The sequence below is a fragment of the Ochotona princeps genome, chromosome 6 (assembly GCF_030435755.1).
Source record: "Ochotona princeps isolate mOchPri1 chromosome 6, mOchPri1.hap1, whole genome shotgun sequence".
NCBI classification, from domain to species: domain Eukaryota; kingdom Metazoa; phylum Chordata; class Mammalia; order Lagomorpha; family Ochotonidae; genus Ochotona; species Ochotona princeps.
The window spans coordinates 59,326,112-59,348,391 of NC_080837.1; the positions used below are offsets into that span (position 1 = coordinate 59,326,112).

The 22,280-nt window shown below is 38.6% G+C and overlaps 1 long non-coding RNA gene across 1 annotated transcript in view; it reads right to left on the reverse strand.

Annotated features, from left to right (window-relative positions):
• LOC131480468 (uncharacterized) overlaps positions 1–22,280 on the reverse strand; it is an 82,012-nt gene that overhangs the window by 54,860 nt on the left and 4,872 nt on the right. Inside the window, exons 2-3 of the long non-coding RNA XR_009245555.1 lie at positions 12,346–12,459; positions 6,934–7,014 (exon numbers count right to left, since the gene is read on the reverse strand). This is a non-coding gene — a long non-coding RNA (uncharacterized LOC131480468). The remainder of the gene's footprint in view (positions 1–6,933; positions 7,015–12,345; positions 12,460–22,280) is intronic.

Below are 22,280 nucleotides of genomic sequence, written 5' to 3' on the forward strand. Positions count from 1 at the left end.
GTCCCCGGAAGAAATTGCTTGTCCTAGTGGCTTACTAGTCCCTATCCCATCTTTTCAGAGTATGATAGAACTTGTGTCTCCAGATCCAAAGCCATAGGGATCGAAGTAAAAACAAATACAGTTGAAGAAACAAACTCACTGTCACAGCCCAGGAAAACTGTTTATATTATCCTCCTGTAAGAATTCACTTGAAATGGTAATCCAGATTCATGGCTCCCTTAGGGGCAAACTTTATACCCCAGTGAGTCAGCGAGACCAGACCAGAAAATAAATAGAATGAGGGGCCCTGGCATAATGGCAAGTGGCTAAAGCCTCGCTTTGTACGTGCCCAGATCCCAAAGAGGCACTGGTTCATGTCCCGGCTGCTACACTTGCCATTCAGCTTCCTACTTGTGGTCTGGGAAAGTAGTATGCAATGGCCCAAAGCCTTGGAATCCTGCACCATGTGGAAGACGTTTAAGAAGCTTTGGATTTGCTCAGCTGGGGCCACTGTTGCCACCTGGGGAGTGAACCAGTGTGTGGAAGATATTTCTCTCTGTCTCTCTTTCTCTCTTTAAATTTGTCTTTCCAATGAAAGTAAATAAATCTAAAAAGAAAAAAAATTAGAATGAGAGATTCTGAGGAAAAGAACAGGTTCCTGCTTCTGACTCCACCCATTGAGTGTGTAGCTATCACATGACTATCTAGGACCAAAAAATGAAAGTGCCAGAAATGTACAGTAAAACACAGACTTAAATCATTTTCAGTAAAAGATAGGTGCGCACAAGCCAGCACATGTTGACGTGGGGAAAAAGTAAAGAGAAGAGTGCTTAAAAATAGCAATGAGAGCAGACATTTAGAGTAGCAGTTATACGTCAATTAAAATGCCTGACTCCCACATAGGAATGTCTAAGTTCAATTCTTGACTCTGGTTCTTGATTTTAGCTCCATTTAAATGCAGAATCTGGGAGGCAGCAATGCTATTTCATGTATTTGGGTTTCTGCAACTGACACAGAGGATCTGGATCAAGAGTCCAGCTCACCAGACATTTGGCAGTGAACCAATGGAAGGCAGTGCTCTCTCCTTTTTCTCTCTCTCATTTTCTCTCCCTTTCTTTTATCTCTCTCAAATAAATTAATAGCATTAAAATAAAATTAACAGTGGCTACTCTTGCATGCTAGATAGGGGCACCTCATTTAGTGATTTTGTTTTTGGTTACCTATATGTGCAAAATTTTCTATGGTGAACATGTTTTTCTTTTGTAAAATAAAGATTATAAAATGTAAAAAGAAAGAAAAATCTATGGGATGGTCGACATAGCCAATCATAGTGTAATCAGAGAATTTACACAGTCAAGAAAAGTGGTCACTTCCCCATCAGAGGCAAGGTCCAGAGCAATAGTCAATGATACAGGATATGAAGAACTACAGGTTAGTGTCTTCCTTTCAGACATAAATGATATAGTAAAGCAACTATGTGTTTTATCAGTGTTCACTATGAGCATTACTAAAATAGGCTTTTGTTACATTTGAAAAGATCTTTTGGGAGAATGAGCTGCTAATTAGCCTCATACTAAACAAGATTTTCCCACTTCCTTACCAGATGAAGCTTTTATACTCTCTTGTTTAATCGACAAAAATTTAAAAAAAATGTTAGGAGCTTTGTGAGAATGTACAGTCTCTTAATTTTGCAAAATTTCCTTTAGTTTTAAAGATAGCAATTATGAGACATGTAATGTACACATGCACAGTGAACAGATTATTCACAGATTCCTTAGTACTAATTCACTTACTAAAATCTATTTGTAATTCAAAAGATCAGTAAATTAGTACTTGTCATACATCCATAATCATCTGAAAACATACACAGAGTAGGAAAATTTTTGAGTTTTGCAACGGGCAGTTCTCGAGTGAAGTGAAGCAAGGCAATGCTCTGTCGTCTAGTTTCAGCTCTCATAAACCGCAAGGAAGAATCCTTCCGGCAGTCCACTTAGTGCATATTCTTTAAAATCTCTGTATTATAGGTGATTTTGGTGTTTACAATGGTCCAAAGCATAGTACTGAAGTGTTACCAAGTGTTCAAAGCACAAGGCTGAGATGTATCTTACGTAGAAAATACACATATTAAGATCATCTTAGCCTGAATTAGTGTAGCTGTTGTCTGTGACCTCAATGATAATTAACCAACAATATCAAATGGGGTGTATTATATTAAAACATGTGTAATATGGTTTCATGTAAAAGTCTTTGCCTTCATGAATATGAATTCAGTGGTATGGAGTTCATGAGCAGATGCTGGTCAAAGAATACAGTTTCAGTTATGCATAATGAATACAATTTGGAGACTAAGTGTGGTGACTAGAGCTAAAGGAACTATGATATAAACTTGAAACCATCTGAGAGAATAATGTTCTCACTACAGAAAAAGAAAATAAAATGTAAGTTTAGATATTGACTGAGTAAGGAAAATGTGACCAGAGGATTCAAAAGGAACCCAATAGTGTAATTTCTGTAGGAGCAATGGCTCCATATGAGTTAATTTATTTTTCTTTATAGACCATAACCATCACCATCACAAATAGCAATACATAGTTACATCTAAGTATATTGGGTTATATACATATAAATATGAGTAACATATATAACAAAAATAAGTACTATAAAAGTGAGACCATCCAAGCCTGCTAAAGTCTTGGTCATAGAATCAAGTGGGTGGCACAGATTTGCCCAGCAATTTCCTAACTGGTTGGGAGATCACAAATGTGGAACATCCTCCCTGCAAGTTTCTGCCCAGACAGGGAGGGATCAGAGAACACTTAAAATCCCAAGACCCTTCCAAAAAAACCTTTGTTGTCTCTCCCTCTCTCCTCTCAAGAGGCACCCCATCTCCCGGCTCTCTCCCAGAAGGTGCTTTCTTCTTCACTCTTGTTTCTACGTTCACCTGGTCATTTTACAAATAAAATTTTCTCTCTCTGTAACCAATTCCTGGCCTTTTAATTTCTTTACCAAGCTTTCCTGGTAACAAAAAGGTCATGAAAACTGTGCATACTTAGGGTCTTCAGAGAGTTTGTGGAACGTGTGCTTATGGAAAAAAAAAAAACATGCATAGGCAAAAAAGGCCTGTGTGTGGGGGTGTAATATTTAAGACTGACACACCAGAGGCTACAAGGAATTGGGTAAAAGGCAATGGAGAGGGCCCGGCGGCGTGGTCTAGCGGCTAAAGTCCTCGCCTTGAAAGCCCCGGGATCCCATATGGGCGCAGGTTCTAATCCCGGCAGCTCCACTTCCCATCCAGCTCCCTGCTTGTGGCCTGGGAAAGCAGTTGAGGACGGCCCAATGCATTGGGACCCTGCACCCGCGTGGGAGACCCGGAAGAGGTTCCAGGTTCCCGCGCTTCAGATCGGTGCGCATCAGCCCGTTGCGGCTCACTTGGGGAGTGAATCATCGGACGGAAGATCTTCCTCTCTGTCTCTCCTCCTCTGTGTATATCTGGCTATAATAAAAATGAATAAATCTTTAAAAAAAAAAAAAGGCAATGGAGAGAATGTAGAGAGAAGAAGAATTCATTCAGAATTCAGAATTTGTTCTGAAATCTTCATGTGAGATGGTGTGGGGCCCAAAGACTAGAAGATAGACCAGTTTGTGTCCAAAGCCGAAGAGGGTACAAAAGTGCCAATGATGCGGGACATGGTTCTGACTGTGGATTTCATTTCTTTGCTTTGGGAAGACACAGAAGGATTTTAGGCAAGTTACAATTCCGTTTACTTTCAAAAAATTGCTAGTGCTGCAGGTGGAAAATGAATTGAAGAGAAGCCAAGTAATGACCAGAGGCGACACGGTGGGAAGTCTGTCCCAATAATGCAAGTTGTGGTGATCAAACAAAGGTGAAGCAAAGAGGACAAAGAAGGGCTTGATGATGAATTATATGCAGGATAAGTAAGTAAACAAGGTGCTAGATTTCTGGTTTAAGAAATTGGATAAATTGGGCTCTCATTTAGTGATAGGCAGAACTCTTTTTTTTTTTTTTTTTTTTTGCTTTCTTTTTTTTTTTTTTGTTTGTTTTTTTGTTTTTTTTTTTGTTTTTTTTTTTTAATTATTTATTATTTAACTTCAGTAATTACATTGTATTATGTGACACAGTTACATAGATACTTGGGTTCTCCCCACCCCTCCCCAAACCCTCCCACCATGGTGGATTCCTCCACCTTATTGCATAACCACAGCTCAAGTTCAGTTGAGATTTCCCCATTGCAAGCGTATACCAAACATAGAGTCCAGCATCTTATTGTCCCGTCCAGTTCAACGGTTTCTTAGGTATACCCTCTCTGGTCTGATGACAGAGCCAGCAGAGTATCATCCCAGTCAATTGAAAGCTCCAACATACCATCAGCAAAAATTTACATCATTATGGAATTAATTGACATAGTAATGAGTAACCAATATGTTAAAAGTAAATGCGGGTTCCCAGCCACCTTCTGTGACCACCTCACCTATACTTCAATTTTAGTTTATACACAACATATAACATTCAAAACATAACATGTTATACATAACATCATATCATCTTAAATTAAGGCAAACATGTGGTATTTAACCTTTTGGGATTGGCTCATTTCCCTTAGCATTATGGTTTCCAGTTTGGCCCATTTGGCCACAAAGAACTGCATTTTGTTTTTTTTAATAGCTGAGTAGTATTCCATGGAGTAGATGAACCATAGCTTTCTTATCCAATCCTCTGTTGATGGGCATTTTGGTTGTTTCCATGTTTTTGCAATTACTGATTGTGCTGCTATGAACATAGGAGTACATGTTGGTTTCTCATAGAACAAGTGTTCTGGATATATTCCTAGGAGTGCTATTGCTGGATCATACGGTATGTTGAATTTGAGTTGTTTGAATATTCTCCATACTGATTTCCATAGAGGCTGTACCAGCCTGCAGCCCCACCAGCAGTGGAGTAGGGTTCCCTTTTCCCCGCAACCTCGCCAACAAGTGTCGTTGGTGCTTTTATTCATGTGGGCCAGTCTTACTGGCGTTAGGTGGTACCTCATTGATGTTTTAATTTGGATTTCCCTTATTGCCAGGGAACTTGAGCATTTTTTCATATGTTTATTTGCCATTTGGGTTTGTTCCTTTGTGAAGTGTCTGCCCATTTCCCGTGCCCATTTCTTGAGTGGCTTGTTTGTTTTGACATTTTGGTTGTTTTGTAGCTCTTTGTATATTCTGGATATTAGCCCTCTATCACCTATGTCGTGTGCGAAGATCTTCTCCCATTCTGTGGGTTGCCTTTTTACTTTGTTGATTGTTTCTCTAGCTGTACAGAAGCTTCTTAGTTTGATGAGGTCCCAATTGTTTATTTTGGTCTTGATTTCTACTGCATCTGGAGTCTTTTTTAGGAAGTGAGGGCCTACCCCTAAGTGTTGCAGTGTGTTTCCAACATTTTCTTCCAAAAGTTTGAAGGTTTCTGGATGTAGGTTTAGATCTGTTATCCATTTAGATCTGATCTTAGTGTATGGTGAGAGATGTGGATCTATTTTTTTGTTTCTGCAGGCTATCAACCAGTTGTCCCAGCAGCATTTATTGAACAGACCTTCCCATTTGCCTGGGTTGTCGTTTGTCTTTTTGTCAAAGATTATTTGGCTGTATCTGTGTGGGTTTCCTTCTGGTGTTTCTATTCTGCTCCATTGATCTTCCTCTCTATCTTTGTGCCAGTACCACGCTGTTTTGATAACCACTGCCCTATAGTATGTCCAGAGGTCCGGAACTGTGATTCCCCCTGCTAACTTCCTGTTCTTCAGGATAGTTCTAGCTATCCGTGGTTTTTTGTGCTTCCAGATGAACCTTTGGATCATTGTTTCCAGATCTGTGAAGAATGTTTTGGGCAATTTGATTGGGATTGCGTTGAATGTATATATTGCTTTTGGCAGTATAGACATTTTAATGATATTGATTTTACCTATCCAGGAGCATGGGATATTACTCCATCTTTTGAGGTCTTGTTCAATTTCTTTTTTAAGCAGATTGTAGTTTTCTTCAAATAAGTCTTCTACATTTTTGGTTAGATTTATTCCCAGATATTTCATACTTTTCTCTGTTATTTTGAATGGTATCTTGCTGGTTAAGTCTTTTTCCATCTTGGGGCTGTTCGCATACACTATGGCTGTTGATTTTTGTTCATTAATTTTGTACCCTGCCACTCTACCAAACTCTCGTACAAGTTCTAGCAGTCTCTGTATTGAGTCTCTTGGCTCTTCTACATAAAGAATCATTCTCCACTACTATTCAACATAGTCCTAGAGGTACTCGCTGAGGCCATAAGACAAGAAAAAGAAATCAGAGGAATCCAAATGGGAAACGAAGAAGTCAAGCTCTCACTATACGCAGATGATATGATTCTTTATGTAGATAGGCAGAACTCTTGCAAAATCTCTATGAAACCTCCAATCCTCATCCATAAAACAGCAAACATGATGTTTCACTCATAGGGTTGTTCCAAGAACTAAATAAAGCATTTGCATAAGACATTCATCACAGTGCCTGACACATTATAAGTACTATGAAAATAATAGTCATAGTATTAGACATGACATAGAAATTATTCTATTGAGTGTTTAAGAGTTTCTCAAATAGTTGAATATTGCCATAAATTTGTTATCACACGGAATACTTGTGTGTTTACAGTAAATAAAATTCTATTTATTCACAAGAGCTAAAGATAATGAAATGCAGCCTTGATCCCATGAGCTTACTTTCCTGTGAAGTCTCTAAATTAAAATGATATATTTACTGCTGAAAATTCAATACAATTTAGTTTGCCCCATTCAGATAATCATTTTTCTGCACTAAGCAAGCTTCAACCCAAACAGACTTCTTCCTGAAACCTCCCAACATGAAGTTCACGCTTACACTGGAGCAGTGGTAACAGGAGCCATAATCAGTCTCTGAAAACCTCACCTGTTTTTGAAGCATGTTCACAGTTTTGGTTGCCCATAGAGATATCAAAAGGACTAGGGAAGGCAGGTTTCTTCAGCTCCCCTAAGATGATAAAGGTTACACTTTACATTGACTTGGGAAAACTCTTTTCTCACAGTTCAAAGTAAATTGAACTTACTGTAGATCCTAAAAATAAAGGAAGTCATAGGTAGATAACTTCAGTTAACTGCAATAAAAGCCCCCTGCCTTAGAAAACATAGAAAGTCTAGAACATATGATCCTGGGGTCTTTCAGACAACCCGGCAAAGGCTGAATATCCCAAGGCTTACAGATGTGTCCATTCATCTGGTAAGTGTTCCTCAGGCCTATTGCACAACGATCCTATTACACTGCGTTTTCACAGTTTTCACTAAAAAATAACTATACAATAATACTTTTTTCTTTACATTTTTTTTTCTCATAAGGGGCTATGAGTTGTGTGTGTGTGTATACGCAAGTTCAGTTTAGGAAAATCTACAAAGAAAGATATATAAGATAATATTTTTCTTTCCTTACAAAGTTTTTCTCTTATCAATTAGCAACAACATTGCACTTGCCACTCACGATGAGATTGTTAAATCAATAATTAATCTTTTGCTGCCTAAGTCTGGTTAACATGTCATCTCCCCATAAGGAAGCCACCGCATACTGCACTAGCACACCATTTTATCATTTATTTCTTCAATTTTTGAAATAGTGCTTGTGTTTTAAAGTTAGTTACATAATGAATACTTTTAAAGCAGCTTGTTGTCATATTGGGATCGCTCCCATCTCCCCCAAACAATATACAGGTACCCATGTACATTCATCCATATACAAATAATACATGTGGTTTGAAATCCCAATCACATATTGACACTCCAGGATGGTAGTTAATCAATAGAAGAGAGTGCCTTCTATGAAGAAACTAGTAGCTATTCTGAATACAGCTGAAAAGTTTTCAGATTTCACCTGCTTATGGCTGCACAACATGAGGTAGTTAACTCAGTGCTCACAATACAAGTTAGTCATCAGAAAGGACCAGAGACCAATCACATGTGGTTATGAATAAAGAAAACAATGTAAATGGGCATATATTGTAGCTCTGGGAAATTTCTATCAAGAACCAATTACTGCAAAGTCGATGAGTCTCCTATTATTTTAATGAGTTTAGTTCATATTCATCAGAATTTAAAATATAGAATAACAGTAATTATTATTTATTACAGTCAGGAAAACATGAATATATAATAAATCAGGATCCATTCTACATGACACCTACTATAGTACAAGGTTGGTAGCACACAGATTGATTTTAGATTCCTTTAGATTATAGACATGTTCACTATAGAAAACTCATCTGGCCCAAGTAACTAAAATATCATTATCATTATTTAAGAATTAGTATATGAATTGTGGTATTGTGTGCATATATGAAAACAACATACATCCTGAATTTCAAAATGTGATAAAATAAAACATGCTACAATTTGAAAATAATTACTTTTTTGGCTATTTCCTGCAGAATTCAAACCATCTCAAGGTAATTCAAACACCAATTATCTGTATGTAATACAGAAACAAAAGTTCTGCACTGGTTTTATGAATTTCACACAATAGGGCTTTTCGGCATTCTGGGACAATCCAGTTTCATAGCCTACACTTGGAACACCCTCCATTATTCAGCCCCTTGTATAATGATTACACTTTTGAATCCCCTAAACTTCTACCAATTCATTTACCAGCTGTCTGAGAGTCCTAGAACAGCTTTGATTCTCAAGGTAGAACAGTTTATATCTAGCATTTCCATCCAGTAAGGAAAAAAAGGGCAAATTAGAAAAAATAACATTATGAGTTACATTCGACTGTAAAAGAACCAGGAATACAATTTCCACCCAATTAAGCAGCACAGAATACATTCTAATGACTGCATTTACAGAAGATACCAGCAATACGTAGCAAGCAAACAAACTACATGCTAATTCACTAGGTAAGTGAGACACCAGGATAATAGAGTTCTCTTTAAGTGCACCGAACATAAAAACAAATAAACAACAGAAAGTGTGCAGCAATCAAACAAAGAATGTCTGTTTTGTAATGAACCACATAATTACCAAAAAGTCTAATGTTAGTAGAGATAACTAACTAAAATCTTCACAGCATTGGAACTTAGTTAAGGTTTATTAAAATAATAATGCTAAAGAGATCAAGTAGAAAAACAAAGAATAAAATGTTCTCCCTCCTTGGGAGAAAGCACAGAATGCAATAATAGTATGGAAGAAGGTGATTTACTTGAGTGGGAGGAACAATAGAGCCAAAACAGTTGTTGAATGGTAATCACATCTATTGTAACTAAAGAAATGATGCCAATGCAAAATATTTTTGTCTTTAATGCTTTTCCTTATTTTTTTGGTAAGGTAGAGAGATAGACAAACAAGAATCTTCTAATTCCTAGTTCATGGCAGCAGGAGCCAGGGAGGCTGAAGTTAGCATCCGGGAGCTCATCCCAGGTCTTCTACATGGATAGGAGAAACTAAAGTATTTGCATACTGCCTATGGTGTGTATTAAAATGAAACTGGAAGCAAAAGTGTAGCTGGGACTCAACACCAAGTATTTTTATGCAGGCGTCAAAAGCAGCACCAAATGCCTGCCCCTTGAAAGTAGTTTGGAATGAGTTACCCTTCTCCTCTGAATCTAAAACATCTCCTTTCATTCTGATGTACATTTCCCTGTAAAAGTCTTCTCACATAATAGCTTCATTCCACAAAGCACTTAAGCAAAAGTGAGCACCAGGTAAGCTCATTTTTTGGTCCTCTAGTGGGTTTTGTCAATGTTTGTGTAGAAATAATGTCGGCAGCATGTGTTAACAAAGTTGCCCACATTGAGCCAGACCTCTTCTGGTGATGCTGAGCTATGGGTGAGTTAAATGTATTATAACAATCTTCTTAAAAGCAGAATTATTTTTAGCCATGTTAATCGGTTGATCGGTGATCTGTTGGCTGAATTGAGTGTTATTCTTATTTAGATATAAGATACCTTTGTACAGACATTTCAATGAGAACAAGTACCTTAGAACAGAAAGGATGAAATCTGTCTGCCACCAAGACAAAATACAAAAAAGTGGGGGGAAAAGATGATGGTTAATTCAGGCCTAACCTTGCCACAGCAGGCTGGAAAAGAGCACACAGAGAACTCAACTTGAGTTCCTTTTCCCTCCTAAACACCTCCTTCCTTTAGAAGTTTAGGTGTCCAGTTGCTCATTGTGAAGAAGAGGGCTCCAGGGCCAGAGCAGAGAATGAGAAAGACTCTTCTTGGGTGGGAGCTGAGGACTCGTCAGAGTTTGCACACGTACAAAATTCAGAATTTCTTCAATGTGTAAGAATGTTGAGAACGGTGCAATTGGGTGGAAAGTGCTTTTGAAACTGATCTTTCATTATAGATAGTTAGACACTAAATGTTTTTAAACATATCTATTAATATAAAGAGAACATATTTTATTAATTCCTTGGGTACAGCTGCAAGAAGATGACACCACTTTCCTGACCTACCCCACCTCCCTCCCTCCCTCCCTTCTCTTCATCAGATTTTGCTAAAACATCATTTTAATCCACCCTGTATTAAGGATTTAACCTATCACGATCATAACTTTGAACAAGTAAAAAGTAGGATGATCACAGTGACACAGAGTACAAACAAGGACTAAACATAACAATCATATGCCAAAATGGCCGTTTCATTCCTATGCATTAAATAACCTTAAAGAAGATATTAAAGGTATACAGGCTCCCCAAAGCTACAGTTAATCAAATCCATCAGATTAAGAGAATTATATGTCAAGTTCATTTTATCATTATTTATGAGTGGCCATGTGATTTCTTGATGTTGATGATGCAACTTTTAATTTTACTCAAAAAGTTAATTCAAAGACATTTTGTAAAGTCACTGATACTTCATGTATTTTGGACTTTCCCAGTGGAGCCATAGCAATCTAATTTTTCAGTCTCCTATGGAAATGATTATGAGTGGTAATATCTTCTTATCAGAGTTTTATTTTATATTCATTTGAAGATTCAAAGTCCTTAGATATTCTAGATATGATTGGGTCTCTCTCATTTAATATCTTCTCAAGGGATGATGGCAATTCATTTGTCTCACAAAATGAATAACGTAAATCAATCTGTCACAGCTAAAGTATGATCTTTGAACAAAGGAGACATGTCTTAGGTTAAAATCCATCAATGTTTAGCCCAGAGTTATTTATGCTAAACGACCTTTAACTTTTGGGGTAGAGATAAGGAGGAAAAAGCTGCAACAACTTCTAACACCAGCTACTGAGAGTTGGACCATACTTCAGGGATTAGGGGCACAGTCACCACAGGACAGCTTCACTTCAGGTGTCATCTACAAATTCAGCATTTCCAGTGTTCATTCTGTGAAGGCCAGGTTTGATAATTCATCGAAATAACTCATGGAACTCAAACAGTTGATTCACTTAGGGCTACAGTTCTGATACAAGTCACAACCAGTAAAAGGGAGAGATGTGCAGGGCAAGATGTGAGAAGGATCCAGATAGGAGGTTTATCTTGTCTTTTATCCATATAATATATACAAATGATAATGATGAATTTTGCTTACTGGACACTTAATGTATCAGAACATGAGAAGATGATAGTGTGTCTCCCATTTCAGAACTAGAAAGCAGATTGGTAGATCCACGACTGATAAACAAAGGTAAAATCTTGGACTAACTGAAGCCTGGTTCTTATTATCACTGTGGTGGATGTTTATATATATATATATATAACCATACAATTAGTTTCCCCTTGGACTTCTGAGGCAACAACTAATTTGACAGTCATCTGTCCGTATTTTGCCTTTGTTTTCACAATTTTCAGTTGAATTTGATTCTTCAATTCAGAATGCATACTGTTAGAAAGATACTGGAGATCTTAGATTAAAAAAAAATCTGTGTAAATGTATTCTCAAAAGATTATAAAATGTTGCATTGAAATAATCCAGTTTCTTTCTATAAATAAAATTAGCACGCTTTTAGCAAAAAAAAAAAAAAGACACATCCATTTCTAGTTCTCAGAAATTCTATAAAAGCAGTAGACTCACAAAAGCTCAATGAAAAACAATGAGGAAAGGCCTTCACAGCACTTTCAGATTACTTTAATGCTGAATAGTTACTGGTAAACTTGACCCTGGAGATAGCACATTTGTGCCAACCTGAACAGAGAATTTACCCTGGATATGTAAGGAGGTATGTCCAACACACAATTGAAGGAGGGCCAGAACACTGTTGAAGTATAAGGTCATTAAATCTCACTCTACACAGGATATATGACTGGATCTTAATTATTGTAGTACCCAAATTGCACGTTTTTCACAAAAGTCTAGTGGATTATATGTACCTTCTGTTTCCAGAGCTTTTAGCTGATTCTTGCTGGGGACTCAGTCCTGGGGAATCTGCTTTCAAAACACAATAAAGGCCAAATCTCTTCTAGTCTTCACCTCATTACACAGATCTAGAGGAAAAAGAGAGATCCTTAATTAGAAAAAGCACTTTAAAATCTCCTTCAGGAAAGGCATTTAGCACAGCAGATAAAGGATTGTTTGAAACACCTGCAATCCCAGATGGGCGTGCTTGGTTTTCAGTACTACTTCTGCTCCAGATTCCAAGTTCTTGCTAAGGCACCTCTTGGGAGGTAACAACTCATGGCCCAAGTGACAGGTCACTGCTCTCTACATGGGAAATCCTGAGTTCCTAGCTCCTGGCACTTGTTATGGGCACTTGGAGGGAGAAACAATAGATAAGATCTGCCTATTTAAGTTAAAGGAATAATGTTCCTACAGACATTTTACATGATAAGACTGAGAGCTTAATCTATTTAATGATTATCTTGGAATATATCTAGACAGTCTTTTGGGAAAAGGTAAAATTTGCAAATAGGAAAAGGCATTCTTTTTTCAGAGATGTGCAAAATAATAACACTTACTGAGAACTAGTCCAAGCGTTTTGCACATCTCATCCTTTGATACTTACTCAACAATGTGTGTATTATTTCTTTCAACTTATTAGAGATTCACTCAATTAGGAAGCTGTTGAGCTGGGATTTGAGCCCAGATTTGTTTAGTTCTAAAGTGCCTCCCTTTTTGTAATTGAAACTTTATCACAACACATTAAAATGTTCAATTATCAAATGTTGTTGCATCCAAATTCAGGAGGCCTGAAAGGATGAAATGGAAGATGTACATCTAGGCAAGTTAGTCTGAGTACTTCTGCAAAGGGCTGCCATTATATTTGACCTTATCCAACTTCTTCAGTCAGTTCTCTGTTGTGCTACCCAAGAGCTCCCTCATGTTAATATAACAGGAAGATGAAAAATACATTATCCATAAATATACATTGTTTTTGTCAGGAAGAAATATTTTTAAAGATTTATTTACTTTTCAAAGATTCATTTTTTACTTTAAAGCCAGGTCGAGAGAGAGAGAGAGAGAAGAGGGATCTTCCAACCACTGATTCTCTCCCCAGAAGTTTGCAGTAGCTAGAGCTGGGATGGTCCAAACCAGGGAGTCAAGAGCTTCCTTTGGGTTTTCCATGTGGCTGCTGGGTCCCAACACCTTGGACCATTCTCTCATTCTCTGATGCTTTCCCAGGCCATTAGCACGCAGCTAGATAGGAAGTAGAGTAGCTGAGACATGAACCTACACCCATATGGGATGCCAACACCATAGGCAGAGGATTGTGCCAGCCTCAGGAGGAAATATTTTGAGGAATGACTTAGCAGATGACAGTCTGTTTTTTTTATCTTTCTTTCTCTCTTTGTGCAGGGGACCGTGCAGTAGGTGTGGATGGCACGAAAGTGTGAAGAGAACAGCTCCCCTGCTTGGCAGGGCCCGAGGGAGCTTCCAGCTGTTTGGCAGGGCCCAGTGGATTTCTCTCTGACCACCTCGACGCAGTCTCACCACCTTTTTGCATGGACACTCAAGCACCCCACTAAGAATCCTGTAATCTATTGAGGCATTGTTTGCCCCTGTGAGATGGCTTTGGCAAGTAATATGAGCTTGAGAGTTAATGTTACTGATAATGTCTTGGTGAGGGGGCCTTTAACTGCGCACAGGAGTACAATTAAACCCATGCCATTTCTGGACACCTTGTTGTGTGCCTACCCATTGTCCTGAAATCTGGCCCAGACATATAACATGCCTTCTGGGAAATGGCTTAATAAGAATTTTACAAACTAACAGAATTGATGGGAGTATGAGTGGAAACTGCTATGGCAAAAAATATAGTTACTGTGACTTTAAAGGTTAGCCCGTCCTTGCAACTTTTAGAACATAGAAAATGTAGCTGTTTTAGCCACTTTTATAATTTTTTAACTAGAGGAAATATAGGGCGATTCTATTAACATCACAGAGATATACTTTTGATTATTGTTTAATTGTTTATGGGGTTGTAGGGCCTGCAGTTGTAGGGGGATTTAATGTTTGAAACTTTTTGCCTTAGATCCTTACGTTCTTTCTCTTTTGATGTATTTTTCCCATTAAGTGATAGCTACGTTGTGAAAATAAAATGTAGTAGGAATGTTTTACTGATTAGTAGGTAACCATCTGTGCCTCGGCCTTGGAGTTCTGGCTGTCACCTAATGGCTACTTCTGAAGAATGAATAATGGCTTGCTTTAAAGAAACTGATTATAGTAACTTACAGAATTATCTTTAAGAGCACCTAGTTGACCATGAAGTAAAAATTAATTGAACATCTATGTATGCTGTCTTAGTTCTAAAGTTAAAGATAAAAAATCAAACGTTTGTGCAGAGGCTAGTGATGTGTCTAAGTAAATAAAAAGGGCAGCTTCTTCTTGATAATAAAGCATACAGCAAGAAGCCACCAAGTGTCAGTGTCTGTGTCTTTCTTTATGGCCGACTCCATGCACCCTTCCCGAGCTCCGAACTCTCGGCTGGAGCTGGACTCCGGCATCTTTGTCTCTCCCCTAACCCCCGGCACACACACACACCTTTTGTTCTTTTCCTCTCTTTATCCTTCCTTTGCAAATCAATATTTTTAAAAGCTTGGAAAAATGTTTTGCGAGTATAAGAATTTGGAGGACACTGGATGGAATGGTCATACCTGAACTTGGGTCATTATAAACATAAAATACAGCAGACAGTAAATATGAACACAAAAGTTAGTAGATGAGGGACAACCTGTGTCTGAATTCGGCAGTCTTATCTCTGATATTAGCAGTATTCAGTAGTAAAAATAAATGAAATACCAAAAGGTCCAAGAATGTGCGTGAATCTGAATAAAACATTAGTCTGAGTGAAAGAAGCCCATCATAATATACCACACTTAAAAATACTTATTTGAAAGGCAGAGTCACACACACACACACACACAGAGAGAGAGAGAGAAAGAGAGAGAGAGAGAGAGATCTTCTATCCACTTACCACTCTTCAAATGCTAGCAACTAGGGAAGGCCAAAGGCAAGAGGCCAAAGGCAAGAGCTGGGTGTGGCCATCTGGTGGAAGGGATACAAGAACCTGGACCATCATCAGCTGACTTTTCATCAAAAACTCATAATGGCTAGAACTTACACCAGGTACTCTGATAGGAGAAGCAGATGTACCAGGCAGCAGTTTAATCATTGTAAAAAACCATATTGTGGGCCCAGCAAGATAGCGTAGCGGTTAAGGTCCTTGCCTTGAACGTGCCAGGATCCCATATGGGTGCCGGTTCTAATCCTGGCAGCCCCGCTTTCCATCCAGCTCCCTGCCTGTGGCCTGGGAATGCAGTTGAGGACGGCCCAAAGCTTTGGAACCCTGTACCCGTGTGGGAGACCTGGAAGAGGCTCCTGACTTTGGATTGGCCCAGCTCCAACCGTTGTGGCCACTTGGGGAGTGAACCATTGGAGGGAAGATCTTCTCTCTGTCTTTCCTCTCTGCACATCCACCTTTCCAATAAAAATAAATAAATCTTAAAAAAAAACCATACTGTATTTATCTAAAATGGCCGGAAAGGGCTAACGTATTGATACAGAAAACAGATTGGTGGTTTCCTGGAGGTCGGACTGGAATGTAGAATGATTGCAAACGATCATCACAGATCTTTATGGAGTGATACCAATGCTCTGAAACAGGACTGTGGTAATGGCTGAATGACTCTAAAACGTACCTACTGTCACCAAATGCCCATTTAGAAACAACTGAGCTGTGCAGTATGTACATTTTGCCTCAAAAAAGCTATTAAATTTTGAGGTACTGTCCAGCAGTCTCATTTGAAGTGCTGCCACTCCTGGAAAAGAGTAGTGTGGTTCTGGGAGCACACACAGAAGCTGGCAACAGTGATTGTCTCTTCGGAAAGAAACAGCTAGAGGCAAGGGGGAGGGGTTGAGAGTCTCTGAGTGTATAGTTTTATGCTCCTTGATTTTTCTAGCATGTGCATGTATTCATTATTAAAAAAAAAAAAACAAAACAAAAATCTTTTGCACCTCTTGGTTACTAGGGGATACTTAGCTGTTGTCGATAGTTGGAAAATCATTAATGGTAATGGGATCATTGAAAGCATTGTCTAAAAAGGAGATGAAGCATCTAATATTAGAAACAGCTTTCTTTGCAAGGGGTAAAAATGCTGGTTTGAGTGGTAATATCCTATCATCAAGAGACCTAAAGGGGAGAGAATACAGGATATGAGACAAAAGTTCCTATACATTTCATTACTGAGAGACAGTTGAAAGCTATGTGGAAAGTCTGAGGTTTATTTCTTTATTTAATGCAGGAGTGAGCATTCAATATTTTAGAGTCAATGGATTATCCACCCTTTGTTGTATTTCAGCCATTTGGCCGTGATATTGTTTTCCTAATACATGCCATAACTGTAGGATTTACAGAGCAGGGGTTGGTATTCTGGCACAGAAGTTCAAGTTGCCACCAGCAAGTGTGACATCTCATATGAGAGTCCATTCATGTTTTGGATACTCCACTTCTGATTATCTCTCTGCTAATGGCCTGAGAAGAGCAAAAGAAGATGATCCAAAGGGTTGGACTCCTACTTTTCCTGTTGGAAACCTACAGAAAGCTTCTAGCCCCTGGTTCGTGACTAGCCTAGCCCAGTTCTGGCTGTTGAGGTTGCCCTGGAAGTCAACCAGCTGATGGAAAATCTCTCCTTTTTCTCTGATATCTTTCCCTCTTTTTCTGTAACTATGACGTTCAAATGAATAAATAAATCTTCTAAAAATAAAGAAATAAAGAAGAAAGGAAGAAAGGAGTTAAGGAGTGTGGAAGAGCAAACTAATGGAAGACATGCTCAACTCACTTCTCAGCTTGTGATTTCTTCAGATTTCCTAATTCACTTTGCTTTGTGGCATTTAGGAAGACTTGACTTTTTATATGAATCATTTTCTATATGTTTAGAAAATGTGCACTAGGGACCAGCATTGTGGCACTTCAGGTTAAATCACCACCTGCAGCACAAATACCCCATATGGGTGCCAGTGTACAGCCCAGCTGTTTCACTTTCAATTCAACTCCATATTAATGGCTTGTAAAAAGCAACTGGGTTTCCCCCCGCCCTCCCCAAACCCTCTCCCCGCACGGTGGATTGCTCCACCCTGTTGCATTTCCATAGTTCAAATTCAGTTGAGATTCTTTCATTGAAGGTTTTGACCAAGCATAAAGTCCAGCATCTTATTGTCCTGGTAAGTTCAATGGTTTCTTGGTGAGACCATCTCTGGTCTGAAGGTAGAACCAGCAGAGTATCATCCCAATCAAGTAAAAACCCCAACATAATATTTACAATCATTTACAACATTATGGCATTAATTGACATGGTATTGATTAACCAATATGTTACTAGGGAAATGCAGGTTCTCAACCACAACCTGTGACTTCCTCATAGACATTTCAATTTTGGTTTATATTCAACCATGTTCTATATACCTTAAAATGGCTATAGATTGCTATTCAGCTGTCTCTTGCCTATTTTAATGTTAGTTTTTAGCATTTTATAGCATTGAAGCATGATTTTGCTGAACCTGGTTGTTTTTCGGGTAGTCTAACTCTGTAACTTTAACAGGACATATGTCAACAGTTTAGGTAAAACCCAGTGCATAAAAAAAATGTGTCACATAATACAACAAAATTAATAAAAAAAACAAACTATACTGCAGAGCCAAAAAAAAAAAAAAAAAAAAAAAAAGCAACTGAGTATGGGCCAGGTGGATCTATCCACATCAGAAATTTGGATGAAGGTTCTGACCCCAGGTTTTAGCATAGCACAGAACTGGCCATTGCAGTCATCTGGAATATGAACCAGTGAATGTGATCTATTTTTTCTCTCTCCCCTTCTTTCTCTGTAACCTTGACTTTCAAAACAAAAAAATAAATATTCATAAAAATAAAATAAATAAATGTACACTTACTAGTTCTAACACTACAACCAATTCGCTGATAGTAACCATATATATATATATATATATATATATATATATATATATATATATATATATAAAATTTCAAAGATTTGTCAAGTCTTAAGCCACGGCTCACTCATTATTCCTCATGCTAATGCACTGAACTTCCAAGGAACACAGAAATCTAAGAATTTTGTTACAATTGTGGAAACCATATTTTAGAATGCTTGACAAGGGCGAGCATCTTGTAAATTACTGATACATGAAAATTTCTAAGAATTTATCATTTAGGAATGAAGATGCAGCACTTACTGTCTACCTTCTTTCTGTTATAGGGAATAGAAAGATCAAAGCAGGATGCTAAGATCTTTTATTGCCTTTTTAAATTCTTCATGTGCCATTATGATTAGCTCTTCCCAGTCAGTGGCCTGGAGAGGAGTATGACACCACAGTCTCAGACATGATGCTTAATACTTCCTAAATGAAATGCTTCATATAAACTTACGGATGCACTGAAAATTTTATTTCTCAAATGATAACTCTTTCCTAAGGTGAAGGATGAACAGAAAAAGGAACAGACACTATACACACAGGTAAATGAGATGTACCATCAGCATAGCTAGGATTAGCCCCCAAAACACTGCAATGTAGATGAGATAGTAAGAACTGGTTCTGATCAGACAACCTAAATTCAAGCTCCACCTTGAAAACTAACCAGTTTGTGCAATTAGATTAACAAGATTCTTTAAAACTCAATTTCTTATATGTAAAATGTGTATAACAATAGTATTTTAAAATGGTGAAGGGAGGTTTATATAAAATAATCTATATGCAGAATGGAGCTATTCATTATTATTGTTCAAAGTCATTATTTTGAGGGAAGCGTCAATGTATAAAGCAAGAGTAGTAAGAGTTTGCCCCCAGATGAGGGTGCTTTCATCTAAATATGATCAGGAATTCAAATACTATCCAGAGATCCCACAACATACTGGAGAAATGCTCAAGACACATCTGAATAACAATTAAATTGCTTAGAATTACATGGCAAAGGAAAATGGATGTAGAATTTTAAAATCAACCGCATGAATTTGCAAGATAGTTAGCCTTCTGAGCCTTGATTTTACATTTACAAAATGGATATGATAATAATGTGCTGTGATTTAGTTGGTCTATGAGCATAAGGTGGTGAATAGCATTGTGCTCAGTACAGTATGTTTGCTCAGGAAACGATGTTAACATTTACAAGGAAAACTACCAAACTAACTATTTACACAATTTAGAGTGAAGGACAAGAACATAACTTCCATAGAAAGTAAACTGTGCACAAGTTGCGTGCAGAAAACTGGTGTTTCTGAAATCCAGAGCAGTAAATCAGGAGGAAGATAGAACCGCACCAGGCCAGGTCACCATGAGGAAAGACAATGTCAGACAACTGAACAGGTAACATCTGCCCAATGTCAATTCAAGCACACCTCTAAGGCAAGAAAGGGGGAAGGAGGAGAACATAAACACACCAATTTCCAGATGGTGTTGTGGGTGGGAAAGGAAGGAAAACAGAGATGGTAGAGATAAACAACAGATGTACAAAAAAAAAAAAAAAAGATAGAAAAAGCAGCATGCTGATGCTAGGTGAGCTTGGTCAGAAAAAGACTTCTGTCTGGGACTAAAGTCCTCAGTTAGGTGCAAAGAAGCAAGCAAAGGCTTCTGGGGTTATGATAGAGAAGAGAAAATGGAGAAACCCCAGTGGCTGCAGAGGGAACATCCTTCTAAATGGGTCACAGCATGAGCACTTGAAAGGACCTTGAAACTAAAGGAACAGATGAGTCAAAAGGGAAGGAAATACAGTTTCGAAGAAGCCTGTAAAGCACTAATTAAAAACACACATGGAATGAGCATAAGTGACAGGAAGAAAATAACACAAAGAGAAGAAAAATTAGATGTATTCTTAGCACAGAAGCAAAGAGTGATAAGAAAGAGGCGGCAAGTATTGCTTATGGAAGAACTGTGAATAATACGTTGCGGATATTCCTCCTTCCACACGATATTTATCCCTTCCCCTTTATTCTTGAGTTAAAGCCAGACTTAATAATGTGTTTTTCTAGAAAGGAGTAGAAGAAAACCAATTAACACAACATCACCAGTGACTTCATGTGAATGTCATGGAGGTCCAGAACAATGTGATGATGAGACCAGCACTTGAGTTACCTGTTATTATTCCTGTAAGGTATTTTTGCCATTAGCCCAAGGCACCAGACACAGCAAATTACACAGGAGGTCTTTATTCCAGCAGGAGATGTGGCTGTGGGAAAGGGCTTTATGCTAGAGGGAAGGATGCCTGAGGGGAAAAGAGAAAGCAGAACATAGAAACATGGCAGCAGGAAGAGCGAGAAGGCAGAAAGCAGAGAGAAAAAAGGAAGAGAAGTCTCCTGCCATAGCTACAGGAGTGGGCTCCAAGGGAGAAAGAGAAAGAGGAGGCAGACCAGAGAACAGGGAGAGCTGAGAACTGATTTTTAGAGGGCAGTCAAGTGAGTGTTGTGACTTGGGCAGTGAGTGACTTGGGCAGCCAAGTCCCACTCTGTAGGAGACTTGATCTCTCCAGCCTGGCTGGATGTCCAGAGCTCAAGGTGGAGGGATTTGTGCAACCTTGAATTTTCATAGGGGGTAAAGCCCAAGAACTGAAACATTAAGAGGAACCTGTTGAGAAGAGGGGAGGTAACACTCACCCGCCACTTGCAGCGAGTAACAAGTTGCTGTTAATCTGATTGGGTTAGCATGTGGGGGTCACAAGTGGCTGAGAGTCTGTAAGAGGTTTCTTTCACAGGTAGTCTGAGTTGGGGGTCTGAAGAAGTGATTGTGGCAGCTCAGATCCCTATGGGGGAGAGCAAACAAGAACTCTTCAGACATAGGGAGAAGTAAGGGAAGAGAGAGGGGAAAAAAGCAAGATGATGGACAGGGTCCTGCCACATAGGTCAGCATGGCTGGAAGTTTTCCCAGATAGGTAGCGAAGTATGCAGGGGCAGGGTGTTCGACTGTCATTCTGTGGTTCTCACTTCCAAATTGCCTCAGAAACAGAGAGCTTGGGGGAAGAAAAGGCAGAAGAAAGAGATACAGATCAGAGGCGGAAGACAGATTAGACATAGGGGACCTCCTTCCATATTCTGGAATGCCTGCAGTAGTTACCCAGGTTCCAGAGCATGTCTCCTCACATTCCTCCCTTTGTTATCCTCCTTTTGTTATCTACAGTGGAAAAAAAGGATGTTGTTCTCTTCTGTAGCTTCTTTGAACTGAGTTTGGGCACAGTGTTTTCTAGGCTTGAAACTCATGGTGGTTTGGGGAGGGCTGGGAGGTTCAAAGAGGCTAGTATCCATGGAAATGGAAGGAGGGGCTACTTATTAGAAATATTTTTTTGAAAAGTAGTTTGAATTCTTCCTAAGACTCACAAGAATACATAGTCTCTGTAGATGTTTTTGATGAGGAGTTTCATACTCGGGGTGTGCCTCTGGAGTGGCGGATAGATCACATGGTACATGTTGATCTACTGCACAGACTCAGCATGCCGAACATTCTTGGATGGGCATATCCACTTGACTTTGACAGGGTACTGGAGTCACTTCTGCTCAGCCCCAATAATTCCAAAACCCAACAACACATTTTTCTTACGACGGAAAAAATCATCAAACCTAAAGTGGGGCATGGAACATTCTTCAGAATCTCTGAACAAGAATTCTTAACAGTATCCAGGTTATGAAAAACAGACTAAGAAATTATCACAGCCCAGGAAAGACTGGTGGAAGAAAGGCTTGAAAACAAACAAACAAAAGGCAGAGCATGGAATCTGCATTCTGAAGCAGAAACGCATGAATAGAAAAACTGGTGAACTCTGGGTATGCTAATTTTGGTTTCTTAGTTCTGAAATATGTGCCATAAAACTGTA